This window comes from Tamandua tetradactyla, chromosome 14, assembly GCF_023851605.1.
Source record: "Tamandua tetradactyla isolate mTamTet1 chromosome 14, mTamTet1.pri, whole genome shotgun sequence".
Classification (NCBI taxonomy): domain Eukaryota; kingdom Metazoa; phylum Chordata; class Mammalia; order Pilosa; family Myrmecophagidae; genus Tamandua; species Tamandua tetradactyla.
Window position 1 is genome coordinate 773,607 of NC_135340.1, and position 15,537 is coordinate 789,143.

The 15,537-nt window shown below is 43.3% G+C and overlaps 1 protein-coding gene across 7 annotated transcripts in view; it reads right to left on the bottom strand.

Moving 5' to 3' along the window:
* Positions 1-15,537, bottom strand: part of FRMD6 (FERM domain containing 6) — a 254,619-nt gene that overhangs the window by 82,577 nt on the left and 156,505 nt on the right. For 3 of the 7 annotated variants that reach the window (XM_077126770.1, XM_077126774.1, XM_077126766.1), the window contains exon 1: positions 3,819-3,923. The exons of 3 other annotated variants lie outside the window; for them this stretch is intronic. The gene's annotated coding sequence lies outside the window, so the exon portion shown is untranslated. Of the gene's footprint in view, positions 1-3,818; positions 3,924-15,537 lie in introns of those variants that run through there. One more of the 7 variants, XM_077126772.1, reaches the window with a different exon arrangement.

Below are 15,537 nucleotides of genomic sequence, written 5' to 3' on the forward strand. Positions count from 1 at the left end.
AATATGTGTAAAGTAATTAGAGTTTAGGCAGATAATGTTTCAGTTTTCTAAATGGGAAGTGTCCGGGGCTGGGTGGATAATAAGTGTCCAGTCCTTGTAGATAATTTAACAGGAAACCAATGATTCAACACCAATGCAAACAGGGTTTCCAGGTTAAATATCAATTAACAGGACTACTTCATGAGGTACACGGATGCTATAGGGCACCTGAATTCTAATCCTCTTTCCTCAGCTAAAAAGATCATTTTCTTTAATTTCCGCTTTTAAATAGAAAGTGTTCCCTACTTCAGCCTTGCTTTAAACATTTCTCCTTCTAAGTTTAAATTTGCCTTGCAATTCAATACTCAGTATTCCGCTTCCTCCTTCCTCTCAAATTATTCCTTTAACTAGTTTCTACTTATTTTTATAGGTCCCCAAAGACCTTCCTCAAGATACTGTGCACTTCAAAACGTCTTCTCAACTGCTCCCCATATCAGCTAACCACAGAGGCCAACAATACCATTTTTCCTGTTTGGGTTTTCGGAAAGAAACATCCTAACTAAAACTGCAGCACTCAAACCCTCTCCTTCCTGGTTTCCCTTCAAGACTGGACCGTTTCACACACACCCAAATGGAATCAAGTTCCCCCTGCGAGCACTCGTATGACAATGCACACAAAGGCTTCCTTAAAAGCATGATTTTAAGTGTGCAACAAGCACCCTTTGGAACTCTGGTATTGGGAGCACAGGTTAAAAAACACATTAGACACTTCTCATAACTGCACTTGTGGTTTCTTCCTGGGAATCCAGCATTGGTCCATCACACACAGACCCACGCTAGCCCTGGAAGCAGGCAACCACAAACCGGATTACAGCAGAATTCTATTGAAGAGTATAAAAACACTCAAAATGCTGCCGTCTCTTCTTTAAAAGAAGAAAGCTGGAATTGCAGAAACGAAGGCCAAAGCTCCCAGGCTTCATCCATAAGGGCACAGGATGGGGCATACCTCCTGCTCCTCACACAGAAAAGAAATAGTCTCACTCCACCAAACCACAGCAGTGAAAGATCTGCATTAACAAACAGGAAAAACCCATCTCTGCATAAACGCAGAAACTTTAATATTATTTTAAAATAATATTAAAATGATTCTAGAGAATGCCCGTGCAATGTAATTCTCAAATCAGAAAACCACCTCAGGAATAATGTGTGAATGCCATCTGGGTTCCAGGCAGCCTTATCCACAAAAGGGAAAACTTGCTGAGATCCTCCAAATTCAAAATTCACATACATTTTCACATCTGAACTGAATTAATCTTTTCTTGGTACTGGCTTTCATAAAATAATTGCTTTCAGATTTGTTTTGTTTTGTTTTTAACCCACAGCTTTAGAAATCAAAGTGTGCCCCAACGAGTTGAAAATTGCAAAGAATTCCTTTATCAAAAAATTTTGTTGTGAGACAGGACTCATTTACATTAAACTCTGAACCTGACAGCTCAGTCAAAAACAATTCTGCTTGAAACTTTCATTTCAAGCATCTGCCATAAAAGGCTACAGTCTATTATGTCATAAGTTCTGGAAGCCAAAAGCTTTATAAGTGGAGTTAAGCATGGAAACAAAGTGCAGTCACTAGAAAAAGCCCTACAACCTCCCCACCCAATCCAGCTAGCCCAGCTGAGCCATCCTTCTCTAAAGAGCCTGTGGTTTAAAACTGTTGCCTACCGCTTTCAGAAGCTGTGTCTTCATCCTAGCCCCCCTGTTCTCAGAGGTTTCTTCCAGCAGACCCAGGGGCATATTAAATCTGCAGATTCACATTCTATGTCTGACGATAGCAGCTTTCCACCACTGCTCCCCAAAACGGAGGGTGAAAGAGAAAGATTTCCAGTTCCTTAAGATGTCTTGGGCACTCCCAAGAAAGGCTGACTCTGCCGCCCATCAGTCTCTGACCTCAGGGATTCTTACAAGCATTTCAGAGGGGGGGTTAGTTCATGTTACAGTCAGCCCGCTTTCCGAAGGAGATGTCCCACAGATAACTTGATATTGGATATCGCCTAGGGGACCTTTCTATCTAATAACCCTACCAAAGGTCCATTTTAATGGGAAACATGAACCCAGTATGTTTACAAACATACTGAAAAAGCATTCAAATGTCAGCTGTCTCATACTGTGAGATATTCTCATTTTTAACACAATGCTTTTCTTTCTCAAAACTACACTCAAGGAAAATGTTTTAAGTGCTAGAAAGTTTTATACTGTAAAGGACAACAGAAAAGCGTCTGTTTTCCTGACTCTGCGCTGGTCTTTTCCCCTCCCCCGCTCTCTATCCAGCAGGCAGCTGTAGGCCTTGGTGGCTGTTAAAACTACTTTCTACAATAGTCTTTATAATGCTCTGGATGCTGAAAAACTTCTAACCCCTTAACACTGCAGCGCCTAGATTTATGCACTGCTCTAAGTCAAAACTCTTTTTTTGTGACAGATATATTACGGAAAATTTCCTCCACAAAGTTTTGATGCTGTGAAATATCAACTCCCTGAAATCACAGAAAGGAAATGACTTACATTCTTGGAAAATGAAGCCACTAGCAGCTTTCTCCAACAGCATTTTCTAATCCCTAAACTACACCCTGTGGCAAGGGGGGAGGATTTCGTGCAAAAACTAAATTTAAATAGATGCTTATAAAACCAGTAAGCAAATATTATAGGGTCCCAGAGGAAAAAGGAAGGACTCATACATGGAAAAGACAACAACAAAAAAACTTTTACTCCACATTCAAAGCGCTTGAAACTACAAGTTCTCTAATTAAAAAAAAAAAAAACTAATTCATTTAAAAAAGAGAGAGAGAGAGAGAGAGATAAGAGAAAGCAAAACACCGCTGGAGAGCAGAGGCTTTATGTCAAAAAGCCACAAGCAACCCGAAAATGAGATTCCTGGCTGAAGTTTCTCTTCCCCGCTGTGGGCAATGCCCAGCTCCTGAGGGAAAGAATGGCTAAAAAGATTTCTGCTTAACACTGAGATGGTAAAGAAGCCAAGGAGCTGATGCTTGCTGGACACCAGCGACACCACTGCACGGCCTGAAGATCTGTCAGTTTTCATCTCCACTTTAAAATACCCTTATTTTGACAGCTTTCCATCTACCCCCGCCTGGAGGAAAACGCTCGCACCCGCGCCCACGCGGCCCGGGGTCTCGAGAGGCTGTACCAGTCCCTGGGGGCCGGACCCGGGTGGCCCCGGCTGACCAGACCGTGCAGCGCCCAGCCCGCCGAGGCCACGCCGGTGGCCGTCCAGCTCACGGCCTGCGCGCTGAAGCTCGTCCAGGGACCCCCGACCTGCAGGCCGCCCCCGACTCGCCTGGCACCCGAGTCCCCTCCTCGGACCGCGGAGTCCCCGCGGGCATACCGAGCTCGCGCCCCCCGGCGCAGCGGAGCCGCAGGAAGCGGCTCAGGTTCCGGCCCCGACGCCCCGCACAGCGCGGCGCCCGCGGGGGCGCGTCCGGCAGGCGCCCCGGACCCGGTGGGAGACGCCCGCGGCGCCCCGCCACCTGGGGAGCGGCGCAGCAGCCGGGGCGCGCGGCCGGGCTGGCCTCCCTCGCGCGCTGGGCGGCCCCGCTCCCCGCCGGTCCCGCCGCCCGCCCGCGCACTCCGACCCGCCGAGGGGCGACCCTCGGCCCAGTGCCCGACGCGCAGGGGCGAGGGGCCAGGACGAGGAGGAGGGCGCCGGAGGCCGGCGACGTGCAGCCCTCCGCGAAGCCCCGGCCCGCGCCGCCCGGCCCGCAGGGCGAAGGGGCGCCGGGGCCGGCCGAAGGGGCGGGCCGGAGGCCGCAGACGCCCGGATGGGTCCGTACCTCTCGGAAAGTCCAGAGCGCCAGCGTCCGGCTCCCCTCGGCTCCAGCTCCAGCCCGCCCGCGCCGCGCCCGCCCGGCTCCTCTCAGCCCCGCGGCCCGGCCAGGCGCACCCGCGCGCGCCCGCCCCGCCCACGCCCACGCCTCCCCGAGCCCCGCCCTGGACCCCGGCCCGGCCCGCCCCCGCCCCGCCCCCGGCCCCGAGCCCCGCCCCTCCTCCCCGAAGGTGGGGGCGGAGCGGGAGGAGCTGCGCGAGCGCCGGGCGAGCCGCCGCGCGTGGACTGCCTGTCCGCCCCGCCCCGCCGCGCCCGGGCCGATCCCCGCGGCCAGAGGAGGGTTGGGTGGCCGGGCCTGGAGGCGGCGCGTGGCCCGAGGGTCGTGAGGCGGCCGCGAGGGTCCGGCTCTGCCCGCGCTGCCCCGGTGCCCGGGAGCCTGGAGGGCAGCTCCCCGGACCAAGCCGCCTTTCGGACTCCGAGAGGACGCGGCCCCCGCGGGCGGCCTCGTGGCTTCTTGCGCCCCTCGGGTGGTCCCGCCCGGCGCCCACCGCCCGCCCGCCACAGCCTGCCCTCCTGGTGTCGCCGCGCCAGGTGTTCGGGTACCTGCGTGCCGCGTCAGTGCCCGGGCGGCCCCGGCGGCCCCGTCCCCTTCCGGCCGGCGGCGGGGCCCAGCGCGCTGGAGGGAGCAGGACCAGGGAGACCCGCCGATCGCGCGCGCGGAGCGGCTCGTGGCCGCCGCTGTTGGCGTCTGTCGGGGAGGGGACCGGGTCCCGGGGACACCAGCCGCCCTCACCTCCCTCTGCTCTGGCCCTGACCCTGGCAGGGGCGTCGGAAACGGCCCCCAGACTCCCTCAATAAAGGACTGAGGGGCTGCCTGCCCTTGACCGCTGGAGAAGGGACCCGAACAGTAACCCAAATGAGATCTAAGCCGGCTGAAGCGCGCTTTGAGATTGCCCTGTACTTGATCCCAACACGGAAAGCGGCCGGTCTCAGAGCCTTGTGGAGTCAGCTTTGTGTTCATTGCAGCGAGAGCTCCCTTGGAATTGCTTCCTCCCTCACAGCGCTTATGTTTGGACACTTACGACGTTAGAACTGAACATTAAGAACTGCGATCTCTTGACCTTACACAAGTGATGCATTCAGAGCTTATTTCCTATAAAATGGGCAGTTTCCAGCGATTTTGTACTGATGATCCGAAGTCATGACTCCATTAAGGAAAGGAGACCAGGTTTCAATAACTGCCTTTTAAATTAGTTGTACTTAATTAGTATACCGAAATAAAAAATTGGTTAACAGTAGTTGATCACAAAAGTCAAGGATGCACTTTTTTCTCTCACTTTTGTCTTTTATATGCGTTCAGAAAGAGTGCATGTTCAAAACCAGTTGGTAAGGTCGAAAACTAATTTGGTATCTACTGAGATAACCTAGCATTTCATATGTAAAGATAAATAAGTAACATATTAATATCTTGGAAAACAGTTTCTAAATCTGATTTATTTTCAGGCAGCAAACATGAAAATCTAGGAGATAAAGAACATTTATTAAATTATGAAATATTGCGGCAAATATAAAGTACTTAGGTAACCCAAGGAGAAAAATATTTTTTAAAACCTTTTTTTTAAATGCATGTTTAAGATTGAGTTTATGATGTAGGATTAGATTGTAGCAAAATTTACTATGTGAATATTTTCTGAATCGCAATGATTTTTTTTAACACAATATGGATACCACGTACTTTTTACATAACACATTTGTAAACTAAGTACTTTAAAATTCTTAAAATCTACTTTATAAATACTTCAAAACATCATAAAACTCTGAAAGAATTACTCTGGAAAACAGTACATAATCCACTAAAGACAGAAGTGGAGCTGAGAAAGGAGGGATTGTTTTAGATACTTCTTATCACAAGAAATGTTTTTCAGTGCTTATTTCAATAAGGAATGCAATTTTGTAAGTATTCAAAGTTACATTTTGAATCATTTTTGAAGCTGGGATACAGTTTTATTTTCACTGATAGAATGAGGTGTTTTCCTAAATACATCCACATCATCCTAAACACATCTTAAGCTATTATTTTTTGCATGGTTTTAAACAACTAACACGACTCTGTATTTTTACTTCTGTTTTTCTCAATAAAAAGTCATTCATTCCGGAACAACCCAGGCACATGTTTAGACTTGGGGATTCAAAGATAAAAAGACTCCTGAATCTTAAAATAGCTCACATAGATGTCACAGAATGTGCAAATCCTGGAGGCATACTTTTTTTTTTTTAATCTGAGCCCACAGCACATGTTCTGTCACAAATAATGTATATGAACTTCAGTTTCTCTCTTTTCTTTTTTCCTTCCTTCCTTTCTCCTCTCTCTCTGTCTCTCTCTCTCTCTTTCTTTCTTTCTTAAGTTATGGATTTACAGAATAATCATGCATAAAATACAGGCCTCCCATCTACTACCTGTGATGGTTAAGTTCATGTGTCAACTTGGCCAGGTTATGGTGCCCAGTTGTTTGGTCAAGCAAGCACTGGCCTGCTTGTGACTATAAAGGTATTCCAAGAACTGAAACCATCAATAACATGATTACATGCGTGGCTGACGACATCTAAAATCCACTGAGGAGACTGCCTTCAACAATAAGAGACATCTATCCAATCAGTTTAAGACTTTGAAAGAAGTGGTGATTTCAGCACTTACATGTGGACTAGGATTTCCATCTCTATGCCAGCCAGTCAGCTTCTTCTGGGGAGGTTTTGAAAACCTTAATCGAAGTTCCCAGTTTGCAGCTGCCCTGCAGAATATGGTCCTTTCCATCCCCACAGTGGGTGAGATAATTCTTAGGAAAATCTCATAATATTTACTGATATATCCTGTCAGTTCTCTCCCTAGAGAAGCCTGACTAACACAGTTTTGGTACTGCGAGTGGTCTTTGAGAAAGAGAATCTTAAGGTTGAGATTTCTGAACTGGTTCTTGGGTTTTTGGAATTGGTTCTCTAATCTGATTAGATTCAGAGTCACTAATGACTCTATTTCCAACAGTTAAGATGGCACTGACAGTTCATAGCTTGAGTTGGCAGCAGAGGTACATAAAGTATCACCAGTGGATATGGCTACTCAAATCCTGATAAGAGGCAAGGCTGTCGGTGAGAGTGTTTTCAACACCTTAACAGAGGTTTGTGGAGTTAAAAGTATAATGATGTTGGCTGGCTGTAAATCTGTTGGATATAGTTATAAAAGAAATGGATGAGCTTAGGGCTTTGAATTCCCAACTTAAGAGAAGCATGAAGGATATGAAAGTTTTTCTATGTGCGTGAAAGAAAATCTAATTTTGTGTAACTGCAGACTTGAGATTTCTGAAAACCAGACCCAGAGTCTCATTGTGTGAGTAGCTGAATTACACTGTAAACTAAATTCTCAACCTTGCAGGGTGTCTGTGTTTAAATTGAAGGCATTGATTGTAAAGACATGGGACCCTGAAAGTTGGAATGGAGGCAAACGGTTTGATAATGATGGCAGTGGGGACATTAAAACCTTAGATTCTGCTGAGTCTTTCACAGATAAACCTATAATAGTCTGCCTGGAGGAATCAGCCATCCAAGCTGCACCTGAAGAGATTAACCCGCTATACCTGATAAACCTGTAACCACCTCCCCTGAAGAAAAAGTCCTCACATCTCTATCTGAAGAAATTAATCCTGTTTCACCAGATGAAACTGCTTTTATGGAATGCCCTCAGGGAGTTGGCTTGCAAGACACTTCTAATTCTTCTCATGGCCCGGCCCCGTCACCCCTCTTTTCTTCCAGACCTATAACTAGACTGAAGTCCCAAAAGGTCCCAAAAGCTGGGTACAAAGTGTGACCCAGGAGGGGGTGTGTTACATGCCAAAAGAACTGTATGACTTTTCCGACTTATATAGACAGAATACGTATGGGAATCAATGTCAAGGGTGTGGGGTAGTGGAGGAGGGAACATAAAGCGAATCAGGATGGAAGTCCTGATATGAGCCCACTAAGCAGAGATCATGATTCAAAGCTGTAGCTCAAGCAGATCCTGAAGGCATAAGTTATACAAAGAAGTGATCCAAATGCTCACAGCACCTACTCCTGCCATGTCACCTGCTCTTTCCTAGCCCGCAACTGTGGTCTCTTGGGGAGTTCCTTACCATCAGTCAATTGAGAACTGAGGACAGTTCTGCATGATATGCAGGGACCACCTGAGAGTGGACAGCTGCAACACTGCAGGCCCTGTCTGGGACATCCCAGAAGGACAGTGGTGAGGGGAAATCCTCCCAGTGGGTGGAGCCTCAAGCAGTGCACCTGAGTGTTCATTTTGCTTGGAAGGAGAACTGGCTGGAGGTGTGCTGGTATGCTGATTTACGGGCTGTGGCCAATGGTTTGGCTGGATGCTCAGGAGTTTGGGAGGAACAGGATTGGAAAACTGGTGACAAAAAGATATGTGAATAGACACATGAAGATACTGTGTCCATGTGAACACTCACCAGAGGGTGACTTCAGCAGAGGAAGATTTTAATGAGTGGATAAGATGGCCTGTTCTGGGGATACCAGATGGCCTCTATCCCTAGGCACTCCTGTCACTGCCCAGTGGATCATGAACAAAGAGGTCATGGTGGTAGGGATGGAGTTTACATGGGGGCTCAGCAACGTGGACTTCCTTCCACCCATCAAGGCTGACCCGACTGCAGCTTCTGTGGAGTGCTCAGTCTACCAGCAACAGAGACTAACACTCAGCCCCTGATAACGGCACCATTCCCTGAGGTGATCAGCCTGCTACCTGGTGGCGGGTTGATTACATTGGACCACTTACACCATAGAAGAGGCAGTTTTTTGTTCTAATCAGAGTAGACACAGGCTTCAGATATTGGTTTGCTTTCCCTGCATGCTTCTGGCAAAGCTACCACCTACAGACATACAGAATGCCTTATCCGCCATGATAGTGGGTTCAGAAGCATTGCTTCTGCTCAAGGAATCCACTTAACAGCTCATGGAATTGACTGCTCTTGCCATGATCCTCATCATCCCGAAGCAGCTGGATTGACAGAACCTTGGAATGGCCTTTTGAAGACTCAATTATAGAGCGAACTAAGTGGCAATACCTTGCAGGGCTGGGGCAATGTTGTCCATTCTAAATTAGCATCCACTTTATGGTGTTTTTTCTCCCCTAGCCAGGATTCACAGGACCAGGGATCAAGGGGTAGAAATAGGAGTGACAACACTCACGATTACCCCTTGTGATCCACTAGAAAAAAATTTTTGCTCCCTGTCCCTACAACCTCAAGCTCTGCTGGTCTATAGGTCTTAGTTCCATAAGGAAGAGTGCATCCATCAGGAGACGTAATAATTCCATCAAACTGGAAGTTAGACTGCCACCTGGACACTTTGGGCTTCTCGTGCCTCTGAAGTATCAGACAATGAAGGGAATTGAATTACTGTACTGTCTGGGGTTGACTGACCCTGACTATCAAGGGAAAATAGGACTGCAACTACACAATGGAGGTAAAGAAGAGATCTCCTAGAATACAGGAGATCCCTAAGGTGCCTCTTAGGCCTCCCACGCCCTGTGATTTAAAGTCACTGGAAAATCCTATCCATGCAGGACTACTAATGGCCCAGAAACTTCAGGAGTGAAGGTTTAGGTCACACCACTGAGTAAAGAACAATGGCCAGCTGAGGTAATGGCTGAGGGTAAAGGGAATATGGAATGGGTAGGGGAAGAAGGTAGTTATAAATATGAGCTTCAACCATGTGACCAGTCACAGAAATAAGGAATTTAATGGTTATGAATATTTCTTCCTTGTTACATGTTTGTATATATATATACATCAAGCAAATATCTTTGTTTTCTTCTCTATCTTTTCCCTGTATCACATGGCATACATTGTATTAGCTTTATGTTGCAGTATTTAACTTATAGGATATCAAGTTTAAGAGTGACTATTAGCAAAGATCTTATACCCTATTCTGGGAAAAGTTAGTGCATTTCCAGTTGTATGCAGGACACTTGAGTATTGTTAGGCAAAAATATGACTGTTATTGTCTATATTTAGAGATTAAATATTGTTTAAGGAGATGTTTACGGCAGCCAAGTTGATGAAGGTTTGACTGTGATGGTTAAGTTCATGTGTCAGTTTGACCAGGTTTTGAAAGCATCAAGCTGTCTGGTCAAGCGAGCACTGGCCTGATTGCTACTATAAGGACATCTTGTGGACGTAAATCATTAGTAGCTTGATTGCATCTATGGCTGATTAGATCTACAATCAACTGAGGAGACTGCCATAAACAATAAGATATTTCTCATTCAATCAGGTGAAGACTTTAAAAGGAGAAGTAATGATTTCAACAGTCAAAAGAATTTCCATCTGTGCTTTAGCTAGTCCTCTTCTCCTGGGGAAGTCCTCAAAAACTTTCATCAGAGTTCCCAACTTGCAGCCTACCCTATGAAGTTTGGATCTCCCCATGTCCATAGTTACATAAGACAATTCTTTAAAAAAATCTCATAAAATTTACACATACCTCTTGTTTTCCTAGAGAATGTTGCTAATACACTGCCCTATAATTAATACTTTGCATTGGTGTAGTACCTTTGTTACAGTTGATGAAGCACATTTTTATAATTGTACTATTACTCTACTACATGGCTTAACTTAGGGTTCATTGGTTTGTGTTGCGCAGTTCCATGGGTCTTTTTTTTTGAAAATTTTAATTCTAGTATGATATATACAATCTAAAATTTTCCCTTTTAACCACATTCAAATGTATAAACTCAGTGCTGTAAATGAGCTCACAATATTGTGCTACCATCACCACCATCCATTACCAAATTTTTCCATCATTCCAGATGGAAACGCCATACATTTAAAGCCTTAATTCCCTATACCCTCCCCCCACTCCATACCCTCGTAACCTGTAATCTAGATTTTGACACTGTGAGCTTGCTTGTTCTAAATACTTCATATCAATGAGATAATACAGCGTTTGTTCTTTTGTGTAGTGTCTCCAAGGTTCATCCATGCTGTCACATGTATGAAAACCTCATAGCTTTCTACACCTGAATAATATTCCCCTTTTGCAATATGCATTTTGCTTATCCATGCATTAGTGATGGACATTGGTGATGGTCATTAGTGATGGACACTTGCATTGTTTCCTTCTTTTGTGCATAATGCTCCTGTGAACATCAGCGTGGAAATACCTTTCAGATCCCTGTTTTCATGACTTTGGGGTATAAACCTAGTAGTGGCATTGGCCGGGTCATATGGTAATTCCACATGTAACTTTCTGAGGAGCCATCAAAGTGTTTGCCACAGCAGCTGCCCCTTTACAGCAATGAAGAAATGTTCCTGTTTCTCCACATCCTCCCCAACACTTATAATTTTCCATTTTTTAAGAATAGTAGCCATCCAAGTGGGTGTGAAATGGTATCTCATTGGGGTTCTGAGTTGCATTTCCCTAACAGCTAACAACATTGAGCATTTTTTCATGTTCTTTTGGCCATTTGTATATCTTTTTTGGAGAAATGTCTATTCAAGTTTTTTGCATATTTTTCAATTGGGCTTTCTGTCTTTTTGTTGTTGAGTTGAAGGATTTCTCTACATATTCTGGATATTAAGCCCTTATCGAACCTATGGTTTCCAAATATTTTCTCTCAATATGTAGGCTCTTGTTTCAGTTTCATGTTAAAGTCCTTTCAGGAACAAACGTTTTTAATTTTGATGAGGTCTAATTTATCTATTTTTTCTTTTGTTTCTTGTGCTAACATGAGGTCCTGAAGATGCTTCCCTACATATTCTTTTAGGACTTTATAGTTCTGGGCCTTATATTTAGGTCTTTGATCCACGTTGAGTTGATTTTTTTATGGTATGAGGTAAAAGTTCACCTTCATTATTCTACAAATGGAGATCCAGTTTTCCCAGCACCATTTGTTGAAGAGACTATTCATTCCCAATTGAGTGATCTTTGCTTTTTTGTCAAAAAATCAGCTAACTATAAATATGAGGACTGATTCTGAGCTCTCAATTATATTCCATTGGTTTGTATGTCTGTCCTTGTGCCAGTGCCACACTGTTTTGTTTACTGTGGCTTTTTAATATGTTTTATGACCAAGAAGTTGGAGTTCTCCAACATCATTCTTTCTCTGGTATTCAGGGTCCCTTACCTTTCCATATAAATTTGAAGATTGGCTTTTCCATTTCTGCAAAGGAGGTTTTCGGGATTTTGATTGGGAGTGTACTGGGTCTATAAATTGCTTTGGATAGAACTGACATCTTAACAATATTTAATCTTCCAACCCATAAACATGGGACATCCTTCCCTTTATTTAGGTCTTCTTTGATTTCTTTCAGCAATGTTTTGTAGTTTTCTGTGTACATTTTTTACATTCTTGGTTAGACTGATTCCTTGATATTTGGTTTTCTAAGTTGCTATTGTAAATGGAACTTTTTTCTTGGATTCTTCTTCAGATGGCTCATCACTGATTTTGGGGTGTTGATCGTGTACTCTGCCACTTTCCTGAATTCACTTATTAGCTCTAGTAGCATTATTTCGGAGTTCTCAGGATTTTCTGTATATAGGCTCATGTCATCTGCAAACAGGGAAACTTTTACTTCTTCCTTTCCAGTTTGGATGCACTTCATTTCTTTCTCTTGCCTAATTGTCCTGGCTAGAACTTCCCACACAATGTTCAATCCCTGTGGGGCAGTGGGCATCCTGCCTTGTTCCTGATCTTAGAGGGAAAGCTTTCAGCCTTTCACCATTGAGTACGATATTGGAGACAGGTATTTCATACATGCCCTTTATCATGTTGAGGAACTTTTCTTCTGTTCTGAGTTTCCTAAGTGTTTTTATCAAGAACAGGTGCTAGATTTGGGCAAATGCCTTTTCTGTATCAGTTGAGATGATCTTTCTTTTTTTTTTTTTTTAACTTGTGTTCTATTAATGCAGTGTATTGCATTAATTGATTATCATATGTCCTTGCATATCTGGAATAAATCCTACTTGATCATGGTGCATAATTCTTTTAATATACTGTTTGAATCAGTTTCTGGTATTTTTCTTAGAATTTTTTCATATATATTCATAAGAGAAATTGATCTGTAATTTTTTTTCCTTGTGGTATCTTAAATGACTTTTGTATTAGTGTGATGCTGGTCTCATAGAAAGTTAGGAAGTGTTGCCTCTTCTTTAAGTTTTCGGAAGGGTCTGAGCAGGATTTATATTCATTCCTCCTGGAACATTTAGTAACATTCTATCTAGTCTTGGGCCCTGCTTTGTGCAGAGGTTTTGGATGACTGGTTCAATCTATTGGCTTGCTTTTCCTGCTGAGATCTTCTGTTTCTTCGTGAGTCAGTGTAGGCAGTGTGAGTGTTTCTTGGCACTTTCCCATTTCATCCAGGTTATCTAATTTTTTGTTTGTATAGTTGTTCATAGTTATAGTCTATGCTATTTGTATGGGTGGTAGTAATGTCCTCCTTCTCATTTCTGGTTTTATAATTTGTGTCCTCTCTTTTTCTTTGTCAGTCTAACTAAGGGTTTGTCCTTTTTTTTTTTTTTTTATCTTTTCAAGGAATCAAATTTTGGTTTCATTGAATCTATTGTTTTTTATTCTCTTTTTCAATTATCTCCATGCTAATCCTTGTTAATTCCTTCTTTCTGCTCATATTGGTTTTAGTTTGTTCTTTTTCTAGATCCTCCAATTGTGCAGTTAGGTCTCTGATGTGAAATCGTTCCTCTTCTTCTTCTCTCTTTTTTTTTTTTCTTGCATGGGCAGGCACTGGGAATCGAACCCGGGTCTCTGGCATGGCAGGTGAGAATTCTGCCACTGAGCACTATTGCACCACCCTCTCTCTCTCTCTCCCTTTTTTTAATTTAATGTACGTATTTAGAGCTATAAATTTCCCTCTCAATATTGCCTTTTTTGCATCCCATAAGTTTTGGTATATTGTATTTTCATTTTCATTCAGCTGAAGATATATCTTAATTCCCTTTGTGATTCCTTCTATGACTGATTGGTTATCTAAAAGCATATTTTTAAATTTCCACATATTTTTGAATTTTCCAGTTCTCCTGTTATTGATTTCTAGTTTCACTACTTTTTTTTTTGGGTCAAAGATGCAGTTTGATTTCTGCATTTTTAAATTTACTGAGTGCTTTGTGGCCTCTTTTGGAGCAGGATCTGTGTGCACTAAAGAAGGTATATTCTGCTCTAGGGGGGAGACGTGCTCTGTATATGTCTGTTAGGTCTGATCGGTCTATAGTTTTATTCAAGACTTCTATTGCCTTATTGATCTCCTATCTAGGGGTTCTCATTATTATTGAAAGTGATACAGTGAAGTCTCCTACTATTAATGTAGAACCATCTATTTCTCTCTTCAAATCTGTCAATATTTGGTTCATATATTTGGGGGCTCTGCCATTAGATGCATATATATTTATAATTTTTCTATCAATTGAATTGACCCCTTCATCAGTATTTGGTGACCTACTTTGTCCCTCATAACAATTTTTGACTTACATTTATTTTGTCTGAGAATAGTATAGCTGCCATAGCTCTCTCTTTGTAGGTTTGCACGGCATATTTTTTCCCATCCTTCCACTTTCAACCTATTTGTCTTTGAATTTAAAGTGAATTTCTTGGAAACAATACTTGGATCATGCTTTTTAAAAGCCTATTCCGCCAAACTCTGCCTTTTGATTAGCGTGTTTAATCCGTGTACATTCAAATACCAGTGATGCAGTACTTTCTTCTGTGATTTGGCTCTTTGTTTTTTTGGAGTCTTATATGTCTTTTTCCTGCAATTCATCATTAGTATTTATTTCATATTTATCAGGGATTTTTTGTATTGTACCATTTAAGTCTCTTCTCATTTCTTTCTGTATATGATTTTCATAAATGTTTTGTGGTTTCCATGGGCCTTACATTCCCCATCCTAAGTCTGAGAGCCACGTTTGACTTGACGCCAACTTCATTTCAGTAGCACACACATACACTGTTTCTATACTGCCCTGTACCTCACTTTTTGTTCTACTTGTTACAAATTGTATCTTAATACACTGTAGGTTCCAAATCATAGATTTATCAATAGTTTTTATACTTTGGATTTTAGAACCTATAAGAAGTGAAAACTGTAATTACAGACCAAAACTACAATACAGTACTGGCATGCATACTCCCCCAAGCTCCCTCTACTAGAGGTCAGCTATTCTCTGTGTGGCTTTGAGACGCTGTCTGGATTCCCATCCAGTCTGAAGAATTCACTTGTGCCCTAAACTGCCCCTCAGCTTCTGTTTATCTGGGCATCTCTTAATCACTTTCTTATAACTGGAGGTTGTCTGCCAGTTATAAAATTCTTGGTTGTCAGTTTTTTCTTTCCTTAAGCACTTTGAATGTTTTTCCCACTGTCTTATTAACTCCACAGTTTTTAATGAGAAACTGGAATTCAATCTTATTGTGACTCCCTTGTACATAACATGTTTTTCTGTTCCAGCTTTCAGAACTCCAGCCTCATGCTTGATAGTTTGGTCACTTTGTGTCTGGACTTGGCTTATGTTGAGTTTATTCTTTTTGGGTCATTGGGCTTCTTGAGTATACATATTCATATCTTTTGTTAAATTTGGAAAATTTTCTACTATTATTTCTTTGATGATTTCTTCTGCCCTTTTTCCTCTTTCTTCTCCTTGTGGGACTCCCATAAGGTACATATTGGTGTGTTCAC